We start from the raw sequence: 14,089 nt of genomic DNA, 5'->3' as shown, positions 1-14,089 counted from the left end.
TCCGGACAAATTTTCAACATGTTACCTAGTGTTTATTATGTTTGTGAATTGTAATGCTAAATGTAATTCACCATGGTCATCCTGAAAGGGGGATACCACTTGTGAGGTCCCTTCTCAAGGTTTCTCTTTTTGCTCACGCTGAGGTTTTGAGTTTTTCCTTGCCTGCATGTTGGTTTAAGATCAGGTAATTGTGTCATTGTAATCCTGTGCAGTCTTTTGAGACGTTTTTGTGATTAAGGGCTATATACCGTAAATTCCGAACTATAGAGCGCACCCGATTATAAGCCGCACCTACCACATTTTAAGAGGATAACCGCTTTTGTACTTACACAAGCCGCACCTGTATATAAGCCGCATGCGCCCACATTATAACATGTAAAACAATCAAAAAATTAACCCAAACCCTAATTTGAGTCCCGCGATTTTAACTGAACATGTAGTACACGGTTCAAAAATTACAGTCGGCAAAATGAACTGAAAACGATACCGGTAGTTAAGATTTGATGCAGACCTGCAGAATCAGGGTCCCGTTAAAAGTAATCCAAGGAAAAAAAGGGCATATTTCCAAAGGTAAGGGTGGGAAAAACATATATCCACTATTGTCTGCCATATCCACAAACACTCACCTTTACCGGTCCCCACTTCCCGTCATCCCCCGCGTCTGTTACGCCCCTTCTTTTTAATTGCTCAGTGCAAGACTTATCAGAGTAAGTGTCCAAAATAAATACAAATAAATACATTACAAAAATATACAGTTGCAAATACATACATGGTTACACATATTTACAATGAAAGACGGTACACCGAGAGAGTTTTCAAAGCTTTCATCCCAAACCGTGCCTGTGAAGGGTAGCAAAACGCTACTAACAACACGCTCGCATTACAGTTATTGGGTCTGTTAAAAAAACATACCATACGTGAAGAGATCGCGGTAAACCATTCTTATCTTCCTCCCCATAACTGACGTCCTCCTTTAGTATGGGAAAGAGACTTTGTCATATAGACGTCGTCCCACGCTCCCTTATTCAAAAACACGCTAGGTACACGCTCGCAAGGTAAAGTTAGCGTGCAGTAGCTCTGTTTCCTTCTTTTCGGACTGTTCGATTGCGTTTAGCTTATAAGCTGCGTCATGTGCCTTGAACTCGAGCGCCGCTGGCGGCTGTTGGAAAAATTACATGAATTGGCCGCATCACTGAATAAGCCGCGGGGTTGAACGTTTGGGAAAAAAGTAGCGGCTTATAGTCCGGAATTTACGGTAAATAAATTTGAATTGACTTGACTTGACATGGAACTCAAACCGGAGGTACTGAAAAGCTCGCCCCACCAGCTGCTTTAATAAACTCCACAGAATGAGTGGATTAATTCACTTTAAATTGAGAGAGGAACATCTTGGACGTCAGCGGGAAGATCAATTGGACGCTTCTACTGAATGTTAACAGACTTTTGGTGTAAAGTGCGCATCTTGCTTGGCCATCTGAGCAAATATAGAAAAAGGCAGCATGGATTTATTCGCTTTGCAATGGAGTTAGAACCCGCAGTCGACTGGGCAAGATATCGGATATTCTCATGCGTGTTGTAGCCATGTCTGCTCTTTTCTCACAGAAAAATTCTCATTTTTGTTATCAATTCCCAGCCTGGGCTTGAGCAACTTTTTGCTGAATTGACATTGGGGCAGCAGATAAGGTGCAAACACAAAAAAGAAAAAGAAAGAAAAACTGTGGAAACCGTAGCAGATATTTGCAGCAAAATGTCACCAACAATATAAGAAGTCATCTACAAGCGTTCTTAACGGGTGGGTTACGACTAAGGCTGCAACAGCGAATCGATAAAATTGATTAAAATCGATTATTTAAAGCGTTGGCAAGTGTTTTTATTGATTTGTTGTGTCGCGCGATTTCAATGTCACTCAGCACATTGTTTCAATAAATATAAGATTGCACTGAATTTTGTTGTGGCGTTGTGGTGTAGTTGGGCTTTGGTCCAGCAGAGGGCACCCTCGGGACTATTCAAGTCACAGTACACAAACATAATTGTATAAGGCAGTGTTCTCGTTTGCCCGCGTCCCTGCGTCCTAGACGCATCATTTTTGCTGGGGACGCTAAGTCTCAAATCGACGTGCGTCCCCAGGACGCAACCTTTTTGCCACAAAATTGTCATTATTACCCGATTACTTTTTTTTAACAAAGATTTACTGCACACCAAACTTTTCTTCAGGCAGATCCGCCATTGTTGTTTTGGTCTCGCGGTTCGAGTTTTCGTCTGCACGCCGACCTCAGCCAACGAGATCTCGTTGTGTAGTGAAAGGAAGTCCGTTTTTTTTTAGAGAACCGGCTTTTTTGGCTCAACTCATAAAAAGAGCCGGCTCTCAACTTAACCAAAAAAAGATATCATGCGTAACTGCAGGGGTATAAGCTTATATTTGTATTTAATTTGGTTTAATCTCAAGCTTTTTGACAAACTCTGGAATTTTTTATGTTTTATATTATAGAATATTCTGTTGTTTTATGCAATCTTTTTTATCTTTATTTGAATAGGGAAGAGGAAATCCAAGATGTTGTTTTGCGTTCTATTCAGCGAAAAAAGTAATTGAGCGAATGATCGATTATCGAAATAATCTTTTGTTGCAGCCCTAGTCACTACCCAAAAGTGGGTCGTGCACCCGCTTTCTCTTCGTGTGTCGCAGGCCTTTTCTTTAGCACAAAATTAAATAACCAAAGTCAATTGCACTCAAACAGTAGATGGCAATAATGCCCTTCAAATTTCACACCACAGAAAAAGACTGGTAACGTTGGCCACGCAGATACTGTAATCTCCTAATGGGGTACAGAACCCCGAAAGATATCGGAAAATCCTCTAAGAAGGCACTACCACACACATTTTACACATGGTCTCTGCCAAAACCTGCTCACAGCAATATTTGAATGGAGATAATGGACTGCGGCCGCATGGGTGCTGTTCATTTTAGGCAGAAAGAATTGGAAAAAAAGAACCGCCACACATGACACAAATTTGCTCTCTCAGTCCCCGCTCTCAGCAATGGTCCATTGGCGATAATAGATTATTGCCACAACCATTCATTTCATTTTTGGCGGGCAATACTTGACAAAAGGTCCCTGTGCCTGTTCCCTCTCTCAACACTATGGGATTGGGGATAATGGATTGTGGCCAGAGGAGTCAATTTTATCTTAGATGGAAATACAGTAACTGCAAAAAAGATCTAGCAGAACAGGCACAAAGGCTCTGTACATGCAATATGTGACCGGGGATAATGGATTGTGGGTGGAAGAGTGCATTTTTCTTTTGGGTGGACAGAACTGCCACAAGGCCCAACAACAATGTTGCACTTTTTTAATTCATAATTGTGCATGTTGAGTTTGTTAAAGTAGTTCTAAGAAATGTTGAACTTTTTACTTGCTGCCGCCATCCCCTGGTTTATATCATCATTGAAGCGTCGGTCAGCTTGTTCTAGATGAGCATGCAAGCTCGTATATCTCTCAGACATGCTCCCAAAAAACTATTTTCTTATTTTCACCAGTTTTTTGCTACGCTAAGAAATTGATACGGGAGAAAAAAAGCATGCGGGCGAGCATGATGTCACTCTCCACCACTTTCCCAGCACCCACATTCCTCCTACCTAATGTGTTCCACCCAAAACAGCTTTGCTAAAAGTAAGATAAAAGGAGATGGGCTCAGTGGAAAACAACTCAGTTAGGTATCATTAATACATACCTAAAGGAGAAAATTCAACTTTCAAATTGTATAAGGACACCTCAAACGATGCTTCTCATCTTTAAAAATGGCTTGAACTATAAAGTAAAGCAATTTGAATTTGAATGAAAACGAAGCTAATTGAGCATTGGAGGGGAAGTTGTTTTAGTTTGCTGTTCATTTTGTTAAAATATTATATACAGTGGAACCCCGGTTTTCGAACGACTCACAGTTCGAACAAATCGGAGTCCGAACAAAAAATTCGAGAAATTCTTGCTTCGCAGTTCGAACAAAAATCGGAGTTCGAACGCCGGTACGACAGCTATGGCTAACTGTAGTGCAGTGGTACCGTCGAGGGGTGGATGTTTCACATCACATTTTTTTTTTACTCCTTTTAATTTTCTCAGGTGCAATTGCACCTCCACTACACTAGGGGACGTCCGAGATGAAACAAACGTGTAGCAAATGAGCCGAGTTACAGAATTTCGTCGAACTCCACCAGAGTCATCAATGACTTTAACGACACTGTCATGAACCACTTCCGAAAAGTGCTAAAAAGAAGGCAGAAGCAAGTGTCATTGGATAGATATTTTAAGAGAAAAGAGCATCCTGTAGCCGAGTCATCCGTAGCAAAGAGATTTGAACGTGTGAGCACCCCTCAGACAGAAGAGCTCCCCGAAGTTTTTATGGAAGGGGACTCTCCTTCCAAACAATCATTTTCCTTTCTCCTCCATCCCTCTCCACCGTCCACCTGCGCCTTCTGCTGACCACCACAAAGGTAAAAAATCCTATTCATAATTCTTTTCTTTATCCTTTTTTTTTATTTTTACACGTTCATGTTAGCGTAATCTTTCGAATGGAAGATTACGATAAGCCTGGGTTAAATTACATTTATGTTTATGTTATAACCAGCTCGGTGGCCTTGGGGGTATGGCGCCCGCCTCGAGACTGGGAGGTTGTGGTTCAAGCCTCAGCCGAGTCATACCTAAGACTTAAACAATGGTACCCGTTGCCTCCCTGCTTGGCGTTCAGCATTAGGGGTTGGAATTGGGTGGTTTGGTCACCTGATGACTCCCAACACCTCAGTTGGGTTGAGCGAGGGGGCTGGGAATCCCCTTCTCTGTACCAATCCCCCAAAAAGAGCCAGAAATGACTGTAGCCACCTCCCACTAGGGGGATATGGCTGCGGTATAATATAATAATTTGTGTCTTAAAGGTAAACAAAGGTAATCATTCAGGGTGTTGGAACGGATTAAAACGATTTATATTATTTGTAATGGGAAAAATGATTTCGGTGTTCAAACAAATCGCTTTTCAAACAGGGTTCTGGAACGGATTTTGGTCGAGAACCGAGGTTCCACTGTATAGTGATACCTCTGGTTTAAACTACCTTTCATTCACTACATTTGAGAAGTGGAATTTTCTTTCTTTGCCCGGGTCGCAGATTGTAAAAAGGGTTTGATAGATCCACAGTATATCCCCTTGCAGACCACAAGAGAGGTTTTTTATTCTTGCCGAGTCAGAGCCCTGAGGTAATTACACTGCTAGTTGGGTCAGAATGCAGACAATGGCATATTTGCTCCACCTTCCTTCACCAGGCGTGCACCGTCCGATTGAAGCTGTGAGAATAACATGACGCAAAGCTAATTTCTCGCCCCCAGCAAAAGAAGGCCGCGGGGAATCGGCTCTAAAACCCGAGGGCTGAGGCCGATATCCACACCGTTGTCGTGGTGTCGAGTTACTTACGGTGCAATGACCGCATATCCTTAATGCGCACCATTGTGCTCTCCACTACAACTAAATAATACTGCTGCATTAAGAGGCGAGCAAGCTTTAAGTGCCCTATTAAAGTTTGCTGGAGGAGTGAGGGGAGGAGGAATTGGAGCTGGAATGGGGGAGCACCACCATCATCACTACCACTGGAGACAGGCACATAGTGGTGGGAATTCCGGCTTTTTTTTGGAGAACTGGCTCTTTTAGCTCATCTCACTGAAAAAGGCCAGCTCTTTTGGATATTTTTCTAGTAATGATGGTGATAAAACATGTTGCATCAAATTAATTAATCATATTTTTGAGAATGTACTATGCAATTATATTATAATTGCCTTCGTTGTTTCAATCTATAGTGAACTTTTAGCTTATTTAATTTAAAAAAAAATAAATAAACTAAGCAAACACAGATGATGCGACTTTAATTGACCAGTCATGAGTGCCTTCAAGAGAGAGAAAGACAGAGATAGAAATAGAGAGAGTGACAGAAAGAGAGCAACAGAGAGAGAGCGACAGAGAGAGAGCGACAGAGAGAGAGCAACAGAGAGAGAGCAACAGAGAGAGAGCAAGAGAGAGAGAGCAACAGAGAGAGAAAAAGAACGAGAACAAGATAAAAAGAAAGACAGACAGACAAACAGACAGACAGAAGGACAGAAAAAAAAGAAAGAAAGAAAGAAAGGAAGGAAGGAAGAAACAAAGAAACAAAGAAACAAAGAAACAAAGAAACAAAGAAACAAAGAAACAAAGAAACATAGAAACAAAGAAAGAACAAAGTAACAAAGAAAGAACAAGGAAACAAAGAAAGAAAGAAAGACAGAAAATTGTAAAAGAGGGAAAGAAAGAGACAAAGTGAGAAAAGAGGGAAAGAGAGAAAAGAGGAAACAGAAAAAGAGAGAGGATTGTAGCGAGCTAGAGAGAGACAGGGGAAGAAAGGGAGAAAGAAACAAAAGACAAATACAGAGAAATGGAGAAAGAGAAGGCTGCGTAAGTGTGAGAGAGAGAAAAAGTGAAAAGGTAGAGAACTATTGAGAAAGAAAGCAAGAGAGAAAGACAGAGAGAGAGAGACAGAGGAGAAATGGAGAGAGAGAGAAAGGGTAACAGAGTAGGATGGGAAGAAAGAGAGTTAGAGAAAGAGAAAAATATAGAGAAAGAGAAATAGATAAGGAAAAAGCAGATAGAAAGAGAGTGTTTCCAAGAAAGCTTGCTCCTAATTGATGGGGAGTCGACTCTCTTCCATCACCTGTCAGAGCGTTTCGTTCTCGAACGACTCATCACGACAGCCATACAAACGCATGATGAAGCTCATCCTCGCAATCGTCAGCCAAAATGTAACTCGGAATCGCAAAGACTGACTTTTAAATAATAGACCAGCTGTCCGATTGCTATTCTTTCTTACATAAAGGGTTGAATTGCATGCAAATGATTATGTATCATTTGCACAAAAAAAGGCGGTGATATGCACCAGCTGTTGCTATATTTCTTGCTTTAATCGAATTTTGCGGGGAACCTGGAACAATTGGGGTGATCGATCCCACGATGATCACTGGCAAAAAAACGACGCACCTTGAACGCAACTCAAACAAGCCCAACTGGGCAATACAGTGCACTTATTCCTGGACTTCTGTGTATTATAAATCAAAAAAAACGCCCGTGGGTTCGCACGGGGAGGATTCCAACCCTCACCCCAAAAAAGCACAATATTTAATCTTGTTCTCCGCACATGTGCCCGACAATAAAGTGGTGCATCTGCATCACTTACCCGCGCTTTTCTTTCTCCTTCCTTGCAGCGCTTCCAGTGAGGTCCAGCCCACGAAGCGACCCACATCTGACGCGTCTCTCTCCGCTAAATGAATCGCAGCATCACATTCGGTGTCTCTGGGTGCTTTTGGCGCGTAGTATCCACGAGGAAATCCACAGAGCGCCGAGAAACTAGGGAAGTGATGCTGAAAAGTCTGGAACTTGAAGGGAAGGGGAGGGGGACACGATGTAAGCGATGTGAGGTTGCCTTTTTTTTTCCCCTCCGTGGATGTTTTTCCCCGCGTGATTGATGCTCCGTGGCTCGGAAGTCTTGATAGCAATGTTTGGCGATAAGGGCACCAAACCTTGGTTCCTTAATTCGGTCCAAATGAAATATCAATTTCTGCAACCCTACCTCTTTTTTTCGTCAAATTAATATCAAAGAGGGGTGTTGGTGCACCAAAGACGCACCTGCTGTTGGCTAACCCCACGCCGTGGGCTGTGTGTGAGCGCGCAGCACGGATGATGCACGCGGTGCGTTGCGCTGTGTGCGCAAAGCGTGACGAAGATATCAAGTCCAATCGGCGTGAGGAAAAACTCTCACTTTGTCCTGTACCAACACAAATCTCATCGGAAGTGGGCTCGCAATGGCTATACAGGACCTGGATTCTTACCTGTCAAGCTCCAGGGCTCCTTCCCCTGACAAACATTCGTATTTCCCCTTACAAAACACAAAATAATCTTCTCATCTCATTAGCTGCACCACTTATCCTGAGTAGGGTCGCGGGGGTGCTGGAGCCCATCCCAGCAATCATCGGGCAGTGGGCAGGGGACACCCTGAACTGGTTGCCAGCCAATCGCAGGGCACACGGGGACAGACAACTCGTTCACACCTAGGGACAATTTGGACCGGCCAATCCACCTGAAATGCATGTCTTTGGAATGTGGGAGGAAACCGGAGTGCCCGGAGGAAACCCACGCAAGCACGGGGAGAACATACAAACTCCGCACTGGAAGTCCGGTAGCCGGATTTGAACCCACACAGTAGGTTCCCAGGACCTTAGAACTGTGCTGCACACGCGCTAACCACTGCGCCGCCGTGCTGCCCCCAAAATAATCTTACACCATATTTTTTTTTCAAACGTGTTTATTTATGTAGTTTAACATGTTATATTGTACATAAGTTCCGTTATATCATATATATTGTTAATTAACATTTTGTCGTGAGACACTGAGCTGCTCGACATGAATTAGGTTTGTTGTAAAAAAAAGTTAAAAAATTGAGTAGCTTGGATGTTCACTGTAGAAGGAAAATACACATGCAAATATAATTATTGGGGCAGCAGTGGGTCAGGAGGTAGCGCTCGTCTTAGGATCAAGAGATCGCAGTTCGAATCCCGGCTCCTCCGTGTTACGTGTCGAAGTGTCCTTGGGTAAGACACTGAACTCCTAATGCCCCCAGTAAGCAGGTTAGCGCCTTACATGGCTGCACGGCCGCTATTGGGAAATGTGAAGCACATTGTAAAGCGCTTTGGGAAGTCTTGACTTGAAAAGCGCTATATAAATGCAGATCATTTCATTTCATTTTCTGCATTAAATTATTTTTGGTTATATAGTGATTAAAAGGGATCACCACAAACCTGTCTTTTTCATTTTCTCCTTTTATACTTCTTTTTTTTCTTCACTTCTTTATACAACATAACCATTCATAATATAATGCATCAAAGCAAGTGAGCCGTTTGAGAGCCGGCTCTTTAATGAATTGAGCCGAAAAAGCCGGTTCTCTAAAAAGAGACGGACTTCCTTTCACTACACAACTACCACAGAATGATGCATGATGGGAAATCCTTAGGCGGCAGACGCATGCGCACAGTAGCATCAAACCGCTCGCTTCGTTTGCAACGAAAAAACTGATACAGAGATAGAGGCTACCGCGGCGAACTCGTTTGACTTGATCGATTTCCCGTTTCGTGATAGTCGGTGTATACCGGATGGTGCCCATCATTGACAAATTTGCGTTTTTCCGTACAGATTTTCTTGTACGTCCTACACGTCTTAAAATGCATCATAAACGTACTTTATGGCAAAAACGTACAGGTTGACAGGTATGTGGATTACAGTATATCGCAAAACTATTACCAAGAACCTTATCGATCATTTACCGTGATGAATAACCTAAAACGCTACCACAAATTAGTCAAAAACATGATGGCCACAAAGAAGAATATAAGAAGAAGATTTAAGTCTATGGAATGGAAATAACGGTTGAATAATGAAAGAAAAGGATACTAGTGGATTGGAGATGTGTTGAGGACGATTCCTACCTTAATCTAAAGCACAGGTGTCAAACGGGTGGCCCGCGGGCCAGATCAGGCCCGCTAAGGGTTTGAATCCGGCCCGCGAGACAACACTCAGAGAAGCGCAAGAGAAAAACAAGCTGCAGGTTGAAATATATCAACTTGATGTTGCCAAAGAAAGGTGCCTCGGACAAAGACACTGTATTTGTATTTCTTTTTCTCTATCTCTCTCTCTCTCTCTCTCTCTCTCTCTCTTTTCCACCCCTTTTCTTCCCACTCTCTGTCTCTGTCTCTTTCACTCTCTGTGTCTCTCTTTTTCTCTTCCTTTGTTGCTCTTTGTCTCTTTCTCTCTGTGTGTCTTTTTAACCTCTTTTGCTCTAACTTCCTTTTTTCCTTTTCTCTCTTTTCTCTTTCTCTCTTCCTACCCATCACGCTTTCCTTTCTCTTTTTCTTCCTTCTGTCTTTCTATTTCTCTTTCTTTTTCTCTTTGGACTTTCTTCCGTTCCCTTTCTCTCCCCCTCTCACACGACTTATCTTTTTATCTCTTTTGTTTCTCACGCTCTCTCCCTCTCTCTCTTTCTTTGTCCCGCCCTCTCTCCTTTCCCTCCCCCTTTCTCTTATTACTTTATCTCTCTTTTTTTTTCTCTTTAATCTACTAGTCCGGCCCCCGACGGAATGTTTGTTCTATCGTGTGGCCCCCGAGTTAAAATGAGTTCGATACCCCTGTTCTAAAGTATCTGTACTTATTACATAGTTCAGTACAAAAGTGTCTGACGTCCTCTTGTGGTTGTCCTACAAATCACAGGACATGTCTGTGCCACACCAAAAAAGGACAATTTCTATGATATCACTTGAATTTTAAAGGGTTTTCTCCATTTTGCGGATGGCGATTTTTAGTAACACTTCTGTGAGCTATGAGTATCAGTAATAGTTGAAAACATACATTATTGGAATAGTAAAATTAAATGAAGGAAGAAAGGAGGGTGGGGGGAGGTTAGGGAAAGAAGGAAGGAAGGAAGGAAGGAAGGAAGGAAGGAAGGAAGGAAGGAAGGAAGGAAGGAAGGAAGGAAGGAAGGAAGGAAGGAAGGAAGGAAGGAAGGAAGGAAGGAAGGAAGGAAGGAAGGAAGAATGGAAGGGAGGAAGGATGGAAGCAAGGAAAGAGTGAAGGAACAAAGGAAGGCAGGAAGGAAGGAAGGAGGGAATTAAGTTAGGAGGGGTACAGAAGGAACAAAGGAGAGATGGAAGGAAAGATGGATGAAAGCACAGAAAGAAAAAAAGGAATAAGTAAGGGAGGCAAAGAGGAAGGGAAGACAGAAGGTTGGATGGAAGTGAAGGTGGAAGATAGGGAGGTAAGTAGCCATGGAGGGAGAGACGAAGGAAAAGGGGAATTAAAGAAAGAGGAGAAGGGAAAGATAGGGAGGACGAAAGTGATGTAGGGACATAGGAAAACAGAAAGAAACAGAGGAAGGAATGGAGGAAGAAGGGAACACAATGCAAGTAGCTAGCAAGAAAGGTAAAAAAAGAGAGGACCAAAAGAAGGCAAAAACTGGAACATTTCAGATTTCATATTGTAAAAGACTATTTATATGTGTGTAACGGGTGTAATAATAACTTGTTTTATTGAAATTCCTGCTGAAAAATGTGTATAGTTTTTGGTAAGTGTCCTGCAATGATGAGTTCAACAGTGCCACCTGCTGGTATGGGGTAGGGTTTGTTTTGGCTTTAGACATGTGACCGGAAGGCGGGGTTTGTTGGCAGTCTACAGAGCGAGCTGCCAACGGTAAGACACATCTTTTGGTGCTCCACAAAAAAAGTTAATTTTAAACATTATAACCACAGCTGACAAATCTCTCAACGTGCACAGTAATGTGATTGATGTTGTCAAGCTGATTGGATTTATTTTCGTTTTGTTTCTGTTGTACTAAAATGTTAATTCCCCTTGTAGAGATCAAAGAGATCAATGCCAGGAGAGAAGCTAATGATGTGACTCATTTCATTTGCAGGTAAATTGTACCCGTTTTTATACTCATTATTGTTCTTGTTTCTATTTTCTCATATATAAAAAAAGGATGATGTTGGTTGAAATTCAGACTAAAGAAAAATATGTTGAATTCATTGTAAAGGTTAAAAAACCACTATACCATCTCTTGTTAAAAGTATCTTGTTAAAATGGATGTAAAAATGTATTGTGATATTCTGAAAGGTATTTTATGTAAATTGAAAGAAAGCTCTTTGATATGCTTTGGGCAGTCTACAGAGCGAGCTGCCAACGAGATCAAAGTCAGCAGAGAAGCTAATGTTGTGACTCATTTCATTTGCAGAAACTGTAATAAAAACCATATCATCCAGTTACATGTGTGTTGCTGTTTTGGTTAGCAACAGAACAGCCTGGCCCATCAACTGTATTGTTTTTTTTTTTTTTTTCGAATTGAACGATAGCATCTGTGAACATTCATTCACACCAGTTTTTCTCACTGGTGAGACACCTTTAGGCGAAGAGGCGTTTATTTGTCTCAAAGCGCAGCCGCTTGGTCGCACCTGCGTACTGCAAGGCCGTGAAGGCGAGGGAGGGATTCTGCATAGCTTTCTTTGTGCTGCACATTTCTCTCCAGCCAGGAAACCAAGCTGCTGAATATTCATGAGTGACAAGTGCGTTCTCTAACGTCTTGGGGACGGCACACGGTATAATCACAGCACGGCTAAGTCGCTCCTGTTATAGAACTAATTGTCTGACAGTTTTTTTACAATGCCACAATGCACTCGTGTGTTTACAAAGTCACAAAGACAACGTTTGCAACCTTAATGTGGTTGACACTAGGAGTGGCCGATACTGGGAATTTTGGTATCGATCCGAACCAAGTGAATATAGGATAGTATCAATTAATACTCATACTAATACTTTTTGCTTGGAAATGTCATGATTACTAAATAGTTAAATCCTTCCTCCCCTGAGCAATTGGGGAAAAAACACTGGACCGTGTGTACAGTAAGATCAAACATCTAGTTGGATCCGGCCATCTCTGTCTGTACCTCACCCCCTGACCAGTCCTTGTACAAAGTCAACAAAACTACCCCAACAAGAAGCACTTATGGTGAGGAAGTTTTTAGGCAAAAAGAGAGTCTCCTTCCATTCACTTCTGCTCTGTAGATCCTCTTCAGCATTCGCTCCTCATTCGTCCTCTCCATATGTCCAAACCAACCGAGGACTCTCTTATCCACACGCTTCCTCAGTTCCACGACTACTCCAGTTCTGTCTCTCACAATTTCATTTCTCAATCAATCCTATCTTGTCACTCCTAACATACCCCTCAAACACTTTGTCTCCCAAACATTTAATTTCTTTCTCAATTCTGCGTTCAGGCCCTAAGTCTGCACCATACAACACAGTCGGCGCAATCACACTCTCATACTGTCCCCTCTTAACATCCATACTCATATTCTTGTTGCTCATCACTCTACTTTTTTATAAACACTGCACAAAAATTAAACTATAAATGATTAGTTTTTATTATGATTAAATAACTACTTTGGAAACTCAAAAAGTACAATAAAAAAGAAATATTTGCGAACTTTATCAGAAAAAAAACAAGACAGTAAAATCCCCCAAAACATCAATAAAGCCCAAATACAAATACGATATAACAACGTCACCAACACAACTTAAGTCAGTAATGCAAATAAAGTATCAATTGTCTCAATTGGCTCTGTTGCCATAGTGACAGCAGGTTTACAGGTCTTTGTTCAGCAACTCAATTGTGTTAGCATTTTTGGTTACAGCTCATTGCTCCATGCAGGGTAAACTTTGCAGTTATTTTATCTAAATGTGTGGTGTTGCAACAGTAGCAGAACTCTTTACTACACAAATTACACCTGGCATTATCTTTTTCTGTATCTGAAAAAAGCAAAGCACTGTGCTTCCATTTTGCTGTGTTAGGGGTGTAGCACATGGCTTTGGCCCTCACTTCCACCTGGCAGGCAAGATGCAACATAACACCAGTTAGGGAGAGGTGCTAAATGTGTACCTGTCAGGCACACACTCAGGCATACACTTAGAGAGTGGATGAGGGCGTTGGCCGGCTAAGAGAGAGATGGGCTGCCTGAGGAAATTGGTGAGGGAGCAAAGTATCGATCACAGGACCGTAGTATTAATCCAATCCTAGTACTTGTCTAGTATCGAGTTTTGGACGAATGGAAAAACAATTCACTAAACAACAAAACATTCTATAATACAGCGTTTTCCAAAAGTCTTGGCACATTTTGAAATTGAAGATCTCGGAAACGATCCGGGTTGGGCCATCATAAAATTAAGTCACGGACATGCATGCCATACAAAACATAGATAGATAGATAGATAGATAGATAGATAGATAGATAGATAGATAGATAGATAGATAGATAGATAGATAGATAGATAGATAGATAGATAGATAGATAGATAGATAGATAGATAGATAGATAGATAGATAGATAGATAGATAGATAGATAGATAGATAGATAGATAGATGGATGGATGGATGGATGGATGGATGGATAGATAGATAGATAGATAGATAGATAGATAGATAGATAGATAGAT

At 41.8% G+C, this 14,089-nt stretch overlaps 1 protein-coding gene across 1 annotated transcript in view; it reads right to left on the bottom strand.

Annotated features, from left to right (window-relative positions):
• The window catches only part of LOC148364764 (metabotropic glutamate receptor 4-like), a 445,635-nt gene extending 437,935 nt beyond the window's left edge, over positions 1-7,700 (bottom strand). Inside the window, exon 1 of the mRNA XM_088338975.1 lies at positions 7,238-7,700. The gene's annotated coding sequence lies outside the window, so the exon portion shown is untranslated. The remainder of the gene's footprint in view (positions 1-7,237) is intronic.
• Positions 7,701-14,089: the final 6,389 nt, after the last annotated feature.

This window comes from Urocampus carinirostris, chromosome 6 (assembly GCF_059441175.1).
Source record: "Urocampus carinirostris isolate Australia breed hairy pipefish chromosome 6, RoL_Ucar_1.0, whole genome shotgun sequence".
Taxonomy (NCBI): Eukaryota; Metazoa; Chordata; class Actinopteri; order Syngnathiformes; family Syngnathidae; genus Urocampus; species Urocampus carinirostris.
This window is presented reverse-complemented; position numbering and strand designations above follow the sequence as displayed.